The sequence below is a fragment of the Microplitis mediator genome, chromosome 6 (genome assembly GCF_029852145.1).
Source record: "Microplitis mediator isolate UGA2020A chromosome 6, iyMicMedi2.1, whole genome shotgun sequence".
In the NCBI taxonomy this organism is placed as follows: domain Eukaryota; kingdom Metazoa; phylum Arthropoda; class Insecta; order Hymenoptera; family Braconidae; genus Microplitis; species Microplitis mediator.
This window is the reverse complement of record NC_079974.1, coordinates 3,141,688-3,155,908: the sequence shown is the minus strand read 5'-3', so window position 1 is coordinate 3,155,908 and position 14,221 is coordinate 3,141,688. Positions and strand designations below refer to the sequence as shown.

At 32.4% G+C, this 14,221-nt stretch overlaps 1 pseudogene; it reads left to right on the top strand.

The window, feature by feature from the left end:
- The first annotated feature begins 747 nt into the window (after positions 1-747).
- On the top strand, positions 748-3,935 carry LOC130669677 (uncharacterized; annotated as a pseudogene).
- Positions 3,936-14,221: the final 10,286 nt, after the last annotated feature.

The following is a 14,221-nucleotide window of genomic DNA, read 5'->3' as shown; positions in this document are numbered from 1 at the left end:
AAACATTTTTAATTTTTATTCTTCGTATAACTCGTGAACTACATGACTGATCTACCCCAAAATCTAATCGATTCTGAATTTTGGTGAGCCCTTTCGATTGCCACCAACTACATTCAAATCGGTTGATTCGTTCCAAAGATATCGTCGGACAAAAAAAGTATACACACACACACACACACATACACACACGGACGTCCATCCGGGAATAGTCAGAATAGCTTTCTAGGACCTCAAAACGTTGACATCTGATAAAAACTCGATTTTTGAAAATCGAACTGTTTTACGAAAATTTGCAATTTTCTTTGCAGGAAGTTAAAAATAATTAAAAATTATTGCCTACATACAGCTTCCATATTTCAAAAAAAAATTTTTTTAAATCTACCACTTAAAGATCTCGAGTCAATGAACAAGTGGCAACTTTCAAATTTATGGTAACTTTATTATTACCCTAGATATCCCTAGCTAAACTAATTTTTCGTCGGATATCTGCTACTTTCAGGGTCATCTTTCATAAGACTATTAATTAAAAATATTTCACTAATTATATATATTCACCGATCAAACATACATTTACTCAAATGAATGCTATTACTCATTACTATTGAAATCATATAACCACATAAACATATTACAAGTTTGCCAAAGTAAAAATTTGAGCCAAAACGTAAATTCAAGTATTCTATTAGAAAAATCAATTAATAATATTGTAATTAACCTTCTACATCGAACGTATACTCGAAAATATCATTAATAATAACTATTATAGAACTTATGTTCATAACACTATTCTTTTTACTTTGAGATGATACTCAATTACACATAATGAATCATAGAGAGCGTGATATTGCCACCTTAGATTTGAAAAAAAAACCTCAGATTATTTAGTACAGTAAACAATGAAATAAGAGACAAAGATGAATTGAGAATCAAAAACTATTCATTCGATCCGAAACAAACACCACACGACGATATTCGAAACTGGCAATATCGAGCTGAAAAATTGGGGGAATTGACTGGATTTGCCATCGTGCTGCTTTGGAATTCGATCACGATTGATGATAAACCTGTCACAGGTTACATAAAAAAAAAATTGAGAATAGTCAAAGACATTATGAAGCGACTTCTGAATGCTTTGCCCCGAAAATTCACCAACGACAAAATACCCTGGGATGATGCATGGCGACTTTTCTGGATCGATTTGCCAACGTTTTTCTCAATGTAACAAATAATCGGTACCATTGACGAATTAAAACTCAAATACCATCGAACGATCATAAAATTAATACCATCCGTGGACTTGGAGCTTAAATTTGATGACTTTGACCCCGTGATAGATTTTATAAATATATCGGTTTCCCGTTTGGTGACGAATTATTTTTATAATTATCCGGCTTTTTTGGCAGACATAAGTAATCATAAATTTACTGATCTGAAAAATTATTTATCTCAAGAGTATAACAAAGGTGATAAAATTAGCGATGGAATCTATCAAGATTTATCAGCCGTGATGCATGATGACGTAATAAATTATAGTGAATTTTTCGGTCTTGTCAACTCGTTACAATTTCCTGATTTTTATGCTGTCGTTTGCTCGAGTCTCAATTTACCATCAAATCTGTACGATTTCAGCAAGAAACTGATTCCGAAACTTCTCCATCCGTCGATTAATTATACGACCCTTGGACTGATGTCCATCGACGCTATGAAAACTAGTCAGTATCCATATTGGGGCATCACGGGCATATTGGGTGTGTTTATATTCCCATCTGGTGGAATAAGTCTGTTCAAAACTGATAAATTTTCATTTTCCGTGAGGATTCAGCAGCCGCACAGAAAAAACAGTTAACTTGGTTCAAGAAAAATATTGTCTTCCGGATTTTTTTTCTTGATTCAATAAAAGTAAAACACTTGATTCAAAAACTTTTTTTTGGTTCGAGACAGTAAATTCTCTTGCTCCGAAAAAATTGATTTTTGAAGTGAAATTGAAAATTTCTTGGTTTAAGAAAAAAAATTCTTCGCTACAGAAAAGAAGTCATCTCTTGACAACAAATCAACGTTTTAAACGAAAAAAAGTTTAACTTCGGCCAAAAAACTTTTTCTTGCCCCAAGAAAAAAAATTTCTTACTCCGAAAACTCAAAGTTTTGAACGAAAAAAAGTTAACTTAGGCTAAGAAAAAATTTCTTGGTCCAAGGAAAAAATTTTCTTGCTCCAAAAAATAAACGTTTTGATTGAAAAAAAAAAATCCCTTGGGCCAAGAAAAAATCTCTTGGCCCAAGAAAAAAATTCTCTTGCTCCGAAAAATGAATTGCTTAAGTGCAAATAAAAGTTGCTTGGGTCAAGAAAAAAAAATTTCTTGCTCCAAAAGTTTGCTTTTTTAATAAAGACTTTAATTTTTCTCAGTCAAAAATGTATTCTCTCTTCAAAAGGTTGACGTGTGGATTTTTTTGATTTTTTTGTTTTTATTTGAAACGTAATTTTTTGTGATTTTTTTCCGAGCAAAATTATTCAAGACTTGAATTTCAAGTAACTTTAATATTAAATATTAAAGTCATGAATCATGATGTATTATAGGATATACTATAGTACAATTCCAAAGGGTACTTGTAGTTCTGTCAAATGACAGAAGAGTACCCGAACAAAATCGTAATGAATTTTGGAATATAACACTTCTGAAATAAATGTCTCACCAGGGACACTACATGTCGTAGGCGCGATCTCGTAGCGAGCACCGAACTACTCCCGCTGCTGATGTCTAGCACCGGTGACTTTCCCCTTCTCCATATCGATCTTTTCTTCCAAAAAATTTTTTCTCTTGGCTTAAGCAACTTTTGTTTTCTTGGTCGGAGAATACAAAAATACTTGCGTAAAAAGAATAGTACTTGTTCCGAGAAATTTTATTTTCTTCAATTAAAAAAATGCAATATTGCTACAAAAAAATAATTTATCTTGCTCCAAAAAAAATATCTCTTACTTTAAGAAATATAATCTCTTGAAACAAATGAAAATTTTTTGATTTAAGCGTGAAAATATGTTGACGTGAGAAAAAAAATTTTGATTCACGATAAAAATTTGAAGATAATTGTTTACTTGAGGCAAGTAAATATTTATTTTCCAAATAGATCAAAAAAAAATTCTTGAATCAAGAAAATTTTCCTTGATTCAAGTGAACTGTTCTTTCTGTGCGGGAATTGCGAGTTTCGAAAAACACAGTGGAAATGTTTATGCGGAAGCTTTGGGTTGGATCCAATTACGAAAGTTTTATTTTAAAGATCAATATTATGACGACTTTGTTGATTGGAATGTCTTAAAAAATGAACCAGGAATCATTTCTTATGCAGACGATGAATGTCTGGTGCTCGAGTCTTCAATTAAAAAATTTTACAGTTCAAAAAGTGAATGCAATTTTGTTGGGCGCTTGAAAACTTACTATCTTCTATTCTGGAGATCGAAATGCTTGATAGATAATTTAATTAATTGTCATGTGTTAGAAGTTGGGATCGTGACGGACAATGGATTGGAGTCGATTTATAGAATCGATAATCGATACGATGTTGCAGTTAAATTTCGGTATGATGATAAAAGCAATAGCGGTCTATTAAAATGTTCAATTGACCAGGCGATGGTAAAATTGACCAACGGGTGTGTTAGCATCCAACCGGGCGAAACTGTAACATTTAATTGGAGAATGCTGATTGACGATGGAGTTAAAAGTAAAATGAACATTGATGCATCGCATAATTTTACATTTGAGTATCGGGATTTTAGATATTTGATAGAGTCGCAAAACATGCTGGAGTATTTTACAGTCAAGCAGAATGATGAAGTTATCATGCTCGGGAGCTCTAATCCAACTGAGACAGACTCTATCGCTTATGAAGGTACTGTTTGAGATAGAGATATTGACACAATGATGTATGAAAAACGAGTTGCTTGATTAATCAGCTCGACAATAAAGACCGATTTTGATGATTAATTGACAATTATTAGTCCGTTTTTTTAAAACAAATGGTTGGTTTACACAGAAGACAACATAGATTTAAAATTTAATTTAGTACATGTGGAAAAAAATCATAGTTCAACACAAACAAAAAAAAATTTTCGCGCAAGAAAAAAAATTCTACGTCGATTACAGACCTAGCTCATTGAAAAATTCGATTTCCCATTTAAATAACACGTGAAGATTTTTTTTTACTTTGAGTATTTTTAACTCGTAAACAAATTAATAGATCGAATAGATCGACATTTATTATAGGAAATTGAACGCTCTACGAAATAGGTAGCTAATTATTTTTTGATAAATCTACTTGTTCAAAAGTTATTAAAGCTTGAAGTAAAGTTCGAGATCTTTCCACTTTTCTGGCGAAACTGTAAGATTTATCATAAATTGTTATGGGTTTTTTTTTGTTGACAATTTTATTTTCTACTAATTATTATCAGTAGAATTAAAAAAAAAACCGATTAAAGCTTAGTCTCCCTTAACTTATATCCTTGCTCCAATATTTTTTTAATATTGATGTCCACTTTTAAATGTCTAAGAAAATTAAAAATATCTAACATTTATCGATTAATTATTTTTAACGTAAAATAACAACAGTAGTAATAACGTCGGTATCAGCGAGCCAATGAGGGAATAGTTGGCTGGGCGGGAAAAATAGCCTGGGTAACGAAAAAAAGTTGATCATTACAAATTTAAAATTTGATTTTAATGTTACTTCAAGGAAATCTCCCGAAATATTCATATATTATGATTGAAAATCCCTAGTACCAAATTTTCGGATTTATTTTGTCTAGAAATATATAAAATTTGTACATATTTTTTTATTTTCATCAACGTCTCAACTTGAGTACAATTTAAAATAAAAATATGGATATGGATTTAAATTTCTTGTTGGCTGGATTTATATGCCAGTGTGAATTCAATTTATTATAAAAAGTTCACTTACATTGATCATATTTCATATACTGTAAAAAGAGCGGTGTTGAAAAAGGACTTGTTTTATGAAAATTGATAAAGAATATCATTTATTAACAAGTACAGTGATTGAGTCAGTAAAAATATTTACAAAGTAAAATATTTTAACACCGGTACAGAATATTTACACCGGCGGCGGCGTTATTCTCACACCGCTTTCGATGTTGAAATTTAACACCGCCGATTTTAACACCTACACCGCTTGGACTTACCCCGGTGATTTTTTACAGTATAGTGAATATCTCGATTTTAGTTAGTTAAAATTAGGAATGAAGAGAGAAAATCAATATTGTCATGATTGGTCCTTTTTGAGGAGTGGGGGTAAAATTTACCTTTCCGATAATTCGTCAAAATTTAGTGGAGGGGATGGTCAAAGTATACACACATGTCACACGGTCAGTAGCACTCATTACGCTTGAAACGTTGCGCTGTACGCCTCGCACTTTAAACTCTTCATTTAGTTACTATCGATTGTCTGAAACATCATGGACTGTGATTTTCAAAGTTTAACGTGCACAAGTGCAGGTACCATTGCGCTGGAGAACTTCGACGAACTTCTGTACACCAACGAGACTGGGACAATTACTCCGTTATACACGGAGTTTTCTACAGGTCTCAGCGTTAACGACGTTTGGGGCTTCAAAGTGGAGGTTAGCCACGACGAAGAAGATGAACACTGGATCTCCTTGGGGATCCTTCCATTGAAAACGGAGCATACCTTAATCAGCTTCGAGCTCGAATGCTGTGTGGTGGATGAAGAAGGTAACATACTGCGACTGCCTGCAGAAATTGAACCTTTCAAAGACTACGACAATTATATATACCTCGGGGATTTCTTCAAACGAAGTGAGCCCGACTTATTGCGTCTACTGTCGGACGGAACTCTAATTTTACAGTTAGAGCTGACTATTCGCATAGGCGACGATTTGAAATAATTAGATACTCAAGTTTCGAACTTTGAGTTGAAAACGGCCCTTTTCAGGGCCACCAAATTTTTTAACACGTAAAAATTAACTCAAGTTTTATATATTCTCCATCTCATCCTTTGTCCTAAACTCTTCTAAAATTAATATTATTCATTTAATGCCTACTAAAGATAATTGATGATACTGAAGTTAGCAGACGTCTAATAATTCTTGGATTTTTTTTTAAGACGATAAACCATCAAAAAAATATTTGAAAAAATTGCACCTGTCGTTTTTATAATTTTCTACATGTGCATATTTTTATCCTATTTTTTTGCAATTAATTTGTTGAAAAACAAAAATTCAAAAATTTTTAAATGTCTGCTAACTTCAGGATGATAGTAATTAATCTCAATCTTCCCTCCAATATTTTTCCAACATGAATGCCTACTTCTCAAATGTCAAAAAGCATTAAAAATATCAAACATATATTTATGATACTCGATTTAGCCGTCTTAAAATTTCCAATTTTTTTTCAAACCTAAAAATTATAAACAAAATCTGGGCGTCGGTTGACTCTGCGGGCCAGCCCCAAAACTTCCTGCTGTTTTCGAGCTTTTTGAGCTTGAAAACATTGGTTTGGATATATTTTCGAGCTCAAAAATGCTATTACTATTAAAAGAATCCAGAATCATTAATGAAGAAGCGGCTTTTAAATTTTTATTATCGATTATGTTCTCTGAAATATATGTGTTGAGGCAGAAATCAATGTTAGTGATCGAAATCAAGATTTGAATGAGTTTTGACTTAGGTCAGAGCAATTATATATGGAATATCCGAGAAAAACATTAAAGACTGGGTTTTTCAATTTTTTGCTGACAAACTAAGAAACAAGATTTATGACATTATCTGATGATCGGAAGAGACTATACAGAGGAAGAGTTGGTATGTTTTCAGACACATTTTAGCACATTATATTTTGATTTATCTGGAAAAAATAACATAAAATGTTATTTTTTTAACTTTTCAGCGCCGATATCTTTTGAACTAATCAACCGATTTTGACGATTGAGGTGGCAATCGGCGCGTTTTCTTGAATTCTAGAGCTAATTCAATTTCGAAATCGATCGGATGAGTCACTTCAAAGATAATCGAAAGAAATCGTTTTTTATCATTTCTTTCGCCAACGATATCTCTCGAACAAATTAACCGATTGAGATGGTTGAGGTGGCATTCAACGCGGCTTATAAATTTCTAGAGCTGAATAGATTTTGAAGTCGATCGTCCAAGTCGTTTCTGAGAAATCACTAAAAAACTCAAAAAAATAAATTTTTTTTTTTCGTATTTCGCCAATATTTTCAAGTCTGCTTGATCAAATAATCTAAAATTTTCAGGAAAGTTAAGGGCCAACAAGCTCTTTCGATTGTCACCTCAACCATCCAAATCGATTTATCAGTTGAAAAATTACAAAGAGTTTACACACACACACACACACACACACACATACATACATAAATATACTAGGACATCATTCTGAAAATAGTCAGAATAGCATTCTCGGACCTTAAAACGTCGACATCTGATGAAAATTCGATTTTTGTAAATCGGACCGAAACCAATAACTTCCCGAATTTTTGAAAATTTACAATTTTCTTAGCGGGAAGTTAAAAATTTTTTTTTTTTTAGTTTTTTAGTGATTTCTCAGAAACAACTCGAACGATCGACTTCAAAATCTAATCAGCTCTAGAATTTCATAATACCCGTCGATTGCCGCCTTAGCTATCTTAATCGGATAATTCGTCCGAGAGTTATCGCGGGAGAAAGAAATGGTGAAAAACAGTTTTTTGCAAATATCTTTGAAACAACTGAACTAAACATTTTGAAAATCTAATCAACTTCAGAATTTATTGAAACGCGTCGATTGCCACCTCTACCATTAAAATCGGATGATTTGCCTAAGGGATATTGCGGAAAAAAGAAACGTTAAAAAACAGTTTTTTTGTGAATGTCATCGACACAACTGTACTTAAACAATTGCAAAATCTTATCAGCTCTCGAACAATAAAATACGCCGATTGCCGCCTTAACTATGAAAATCGGTGAATTTGTTCCTGGGATATCGTGGAAGAAAGAAATGCTAGCGAACATTTTTTTTTAAAAACAAGGGCACACACAAGTATTGTCGAGCTTGAAAATGTATCCAAACCAATGTTTTCAAGCTCAAAAAGCTCAAAAACAGCAGGAAGTTTTAGGGCTGGCCCGCAGAGTCAACCGACGCCAAGATTTTGTTTATAATTTTTAGGTTTGAAAAAAAATTGGAAATTTTAAGACGGCTAAATCGAGTATCATAAATATATGTTTGATATTTTTAATGCTTTTTGACATTTGAAAAGTAGGCATTCATGTTGGAAAAATATTGGAGGGAAGATTGAGATTAATTACTATCATCCTGAAGTTAGCAGACATTTAAAAATTTTTGAATTTTTGTTTTTCAACAAATTAATTGCAAAAAAATAGGATAAAAATATGCACATGTAGAAATTTATAAAAACGACAGGTGCAATTTTTTCAAATATTTTTTTGATGGTTTATCGTCTTAAAAAAAAATCCAAGAATTATTAGACGTTTGCTAACTTCAGTATCATCAATTATCTTTAGTAGGCATTAAATAAATAATATTAATTTTTGAAGAGTTTAGGACAAAGGATAAGATGGAGAATATATAAAACTTGAGTTAATTTTTACGTGTTAAAAAATTTGGTGGCCCTGAAAAGGGCCGTTTTCAACTCAAAGTTCGAAACTTGAGTATCTAATTATTTCAAATCGTCGCCTATGCGAATAGTCAGCTCTAACTGTAAAATTAGAGTTCCGTCCGACAGTAGACGCAATAAGTCGGGCTCACTTCGTTTGAAGAAATCCCCGAGGTATATATAATTGTCGTAGTCTTTGAAAGGTTCAATTTCTGCAGGCAGTCGCAGTATGTTACCTTCTTCATCCACCACACAGCATTCGAGCTCGAAGCTGATTAAGGTATGCTCCGTTTTCAATGGAAGGATCCCCAAGGAGATCCAGTGTTCATCTTCTTCGTCGTGGCTAACCTCCACTTTGAAGCCCCAAACGTCGTTAACGCTGAGACCTGTAGAAAACTCCGTGTATAACGGAGTAATTGTCCCAGTCTCGTTGGTGTACAGAAGTTCGTCGAAGTTCTCCAGCGCAATGGTACCTGCACTTGTGCACGTTAAACTTTGAAAATCACAGTCCATGATGTTTCAGACAATCGATAGTAACTAAATGAAGAGTTTAAAGTGCGAGGCGTACAGCGCAACGTTTCAAGCGTAATGAGTGCTACTGACCGTGTGACATGTGTGTATACTTTGACCATCCCCTCCACTAAATTTTGACGAATTATCGGAAAGGTAAATTTTACCCCCACTCCTCAAAAAGGACCAATCATGACAATGTTGATTTTCTCTCTTCATTCCTAATTTTAACTAACGAAAATCGCGATATTGAATCACTACACTGTAAAAAATCACCGGGGTAAGTCCGAGCGGTGTAGGTGTTAAAATCGGCAGTGTTAAATTTCAACATCGAAAGCGGTGTGAAAATAACGCCGCCGCCGGTGTAAATATTCTAGACCGGTGTTAAAATATTTTTACTTACTTGATCACTCTACTTGTTAATAAATGATATTCTTTATTAATTTTCATAAAGAACTGCCATTTCTTGTGTTTTATAATCTTTAAAGTTAATATTCTAAGCGGACGCAATTTACCCCGCTTTTACACCGATATTATTCCGTTTTTACCCCAGTTACCCCGCTTTTACACCAATTTTACTCCGCTTTTACACCGGTTATCCCGATTTAACATCGGTAATTTCAACACCGGTGAATTACTCCTCCTACACCGGTGTTATTTTATTTTAACACCGGGTGGAGTTGAAATAAGTCCATTTTTAACACCGCTCTTTTTACAGTATATGAAATATGATCAATGTAAGTGAACTTTTTATAATGAATTGAATTCACACTGGCATATAAATCCAGCCAACAAGAAATTTAATTCCATATCAATATTTTTATTCCAAATTGTGCTCTAGTTGGGACGTTGATGAAAATAAAAAAATATGTACAAATTTTATATATTTCTAGACATAATAAATCCGAAAATTTGGTACCAGGGATTTTTAATTATTATATATGAATATTTCGGGAGATTTCTTTGAAGTATCACTGAGAGAAAAGTGCTTAGTAACCTGAACTATTCAGCGACAGATATAAAACTATAGTCTCCTTAACCAATTTTTATTGTTACTGGAACTATATACTAGTATGAATCAGCACGAAAAAATAGTTACATTAACTAAACTTAAGAAACTATTTTTGCCTCATTATGGTCACTACAAAACTTCAATCTTTTTAAATCAAGACTTAGTAGTGAACACAATATTACCTCTATCATTGGGTCGATTAACATAATATAGATACAGTAACTATGTTAGCTTAGTGACTGTATGATAGTTGGTAGAAATAATTTTAATAGTTGACTCAACTAAGAGTTTAGTCGTCGTCTCATAGAACTGCATTTATTTAGTTTCTTTTACTACTGACAAAAGTATCAACCGTACTATTTCATCTTAGTTGTCTAAACAACCAATTTCCAGTTAATTTAATAAGTATAGAATATTTCTGCTGAATAATAATCAACTGTAAAAAAAAATTCAAAGGAGAATATAGTTATGGATATCCATAATATTTAGTTTCCCTGGCTATAAATTCCGATCCTTATGCCAAAAGTGCGTACTGCAAAATATACGCCTTATTGGTTCTGCTGAGCCAAAGAAGCGTATCAAACATTTTTTTTGCTTAGCAATTCCGAATTGTTAAAAATGTGAAGATCAATTAAAAAAGTGAAGAAAAAAATTTTTTTATACCAAAAGGGCGTGTAAAAATTTTTTGTTGTCAATCAATTCGGAATTATTTATTAAAATGAAAATCAATCAAGATAATTTATATCTTTTCTCCCAATAAATTTTCCTTTTAGCTTAAACAACTTATTTTTTTTTTTTTTTTTTGGTTGAAACATACAAAAATTCTCGCGTTAAAAAAATAGTAGTTATTCTGAGAAAATTTATTTTCTTCAAACTAAAAAATGCAATTGTTACGAAAAACTAACATATCTTGCTACAAAACATATCTCCTATATTAAGAAATTAAAACTCTTTAAATAAGTAAAAATTTTTCGATTTAAGCGTGAGAATATGTTTACTTGAAAAAAAATATTTCGATTCGAGATAAAAATTCAAGATAAATTTTTACATGTTACAGAAGTTTTTATTTCTTAATATTAGATATTTTTTTGAAGCAACATGTAATAGTTTTTTGTAGCAATCTGCACTTTTTTGTTTAAAGGAAATAAAATATCTCGGAATGAGTACTATTATTTAACGCAAGAACTTTTTATGCTCCAACCAAAACAGAATAGTTGCTTAAACTAAGGGATAAATTTCTTGGGAGAAAACATCTATATGGAGGAGAGAGAAGTCACCAGAGCAAGGCAACAGCATTGGGAGTAGTTCGGTGCTCGCCACTAGATCGCGCCCACTTTTTGTAGTGTCCCTGGTAAGAAATTTATTTCAGAAGTATTATATTCCAAGCTTGAGAACAATTCTGGCATTAGTATTTCTCTGCTATTTGACAGAGTGACTAGTATCATTTTTGATTGTAATATAGTATGTACTAAATTACATTATGACATTAATGTTTAACATTAATGTTTCCTAAAATAATTTTTCTTTATCCCTTAGTCGAAAGTACGCACTTCCCTCCCTAATTTTAAGGCCTAAAGTCTCATTTCCCTCTCCTGGTGGAGTTACACGCGCCCCACTTATATCGCCGGGAGCAAAAAATTTTTTCGTGCCTACGGAAACAGCCGGCTGCTGCCATCTACTGAACGTCTACCACTTTATCAATAAAATTTTTGACGATAACATCATAGATCGTTGCTTTATTTATATATATGTCAGTGTTTTTGTGTCTCGTTGTTTGTGATATTTTAAGTAAACAGTGTACTTGCAATAATAAAATGACTGAAAAAGTATCATCTGATGACTTTATGGACGAGGATGAGGTGATAAAAGATTTTGATGCAGAGGCGAGGTTAATTATTGAAAGTTTATGTATTCATTTATATATTTTTTATTGGCAGGGAAAAAAAACTTGTTCATAGGCATAAATTTATTTCTTTCGAAAAAAAATAATTTTTTTTTATTTTTTATTTTTTATAAGTATAATTATGTCTTTTTTTTTGTTTTGTTTTTGATGCCTGCCCCCGCCGACCAGACGCACTCGCTTCGCTCGTGCTTTCAAATGTCGCGGGGCAGGCATCAAAAACGCAACAAAAAAAAAAAGAGAGACGGAAAAAAATTAAAGTTTTATGTATGTCCGAAAGAGGCGCGTCAATAGGGAGCAAATAAAAAAAACATGGCCGACCTGTCAGCTGAAGGCAGAACGTGGTTGTATTGTTTATAGTATTCAAAAATGTAATTAATAAACGTACTTTCGACCAGGTATAAAGAAAAATCGTATACACCACACGGGAAGATAGTTGAAAGCCCTACCCTGTGTGTCATGATGCCCTCGGCTTCGCCTCGGGCATCTTATCACACAGGGCAGGAATTTCAACTTTCTTCCCTTGTAGTGTAATATACTATTTGTAATAATAGAAAAACATCAAGTACATTTAATGTAATAGAAAAAAAATTTTCTGTATTTATCATATAAATGTTGGCTATTAAAGAAAAAAGAATTCAGTAACAATAAAACAAAATTTGCACTACAGATCGCTAAATAAATTTGTTTCTTGCAATACTAAATTGTGGCAATGGTAACTATGAATGTTTAGTTACAATAAGTCAAAATAGTACATTCTCAGAAAGTTCGATTTTCTAGTGAGTACATCTAGACACAAATACTTATTGCTACTATTATAAATGATCTGAAGAACTAAGTGTACATTATTAACATCACAATAATCTTATTGTTTATTAGACTAAGAATAAATTGCTTACTACAATATAAATTATAGTTATGTTAACTTTAAACTGATAGTAATAAAAACTTTCCCTAAACTAGTTATGTTCATTATTGCTATCTTAGTATATGTAACTAAAAATATTAAGAACGACTATGTAGTCGTAGAGCACTTTACTGTGGCGTATTAGTTACTGAAACTGACTTGAATAGCTGAGTCGTCTGTGAACTACGATTCCTTAGTTCAGAAAACCGATTTTTGCTCTCAGTGTAACATTAAAACCAAATTTTAAATTTGTAATTATAAACTTTTTTTCGTAACCCAGGCTATTTTTCCCGCCACTCAACTATTCCCTCATTGGCTCGCTGATACCGACGTTATTACTACTGTTGTTATTTTACGTTAAAAATAATTAATCGATAAATGTTAGATATTTTTAATTTTCTTAGACATTTAAAAGCGGACATCAATATTGAAAAAATATTGGAGCAAGTTAAGGGAGACTAAGCTTTAATCGGTTTTTTATCAAACTCTACTGATAATTATTAGTAGAAAATAAAATTGTCAACAAAAACACCTGTAACAATTTATAATAAATCTTATAGTTTCGCCGGAAAAGTGGAAAGATCTCGTACTTTACTTCAAGCTTTAATATTTTTTGAACAAGTAGATTTATGAAAAAATGATTAGAGACCTTTTTCGTAGAGCGTTCAATTTCCTATAAAAAAATGTCTCGATCTATTCGATCTATTGATTTGTTCACGAGTTAAAAATACTCAAAGTAAAAAAAAATTTTCCCGTGTTATTTAAATGGGAAATCGAATTTTTCAATAAGCTAGGTCTGTAATCGACGTAGAACTGTTTCTTATGTATTTTGGGCCAAGGATCACGGAAATCGGGTCCATTTTGTTCAAAAGTGGTGCAAACAATTGTTTATAACAATTTAATTGTTTAAATCGAAATAACTCCCAAACAGCTGGTTTGTTGGGGCAGCGTAGAGGAAAAAAAATGTTCAGAATAAAAAAATACACAAAAGCGGTATCACATGTTTTTTTTGCATCTCGAATATTTCGCGAGATATAATAAAAGAACGAGCCGGCGCTCGGACCTCTCCCTCTCGCACTAGCGACTGCCTATGCGCGAGCTCTCTCTCCGCCAAATCGCGTCAGATGCTTGATTGGCCGGAAGTTTTTTACATTGTAAATCAAAAAAAAAAAAAAAAAAATCGACGAATTGTCGATACTACCAATCGACAGCATTTTTTATAAAACACATTTCTGTCGTATCCACAAAAGACTTTTTTTTTTTT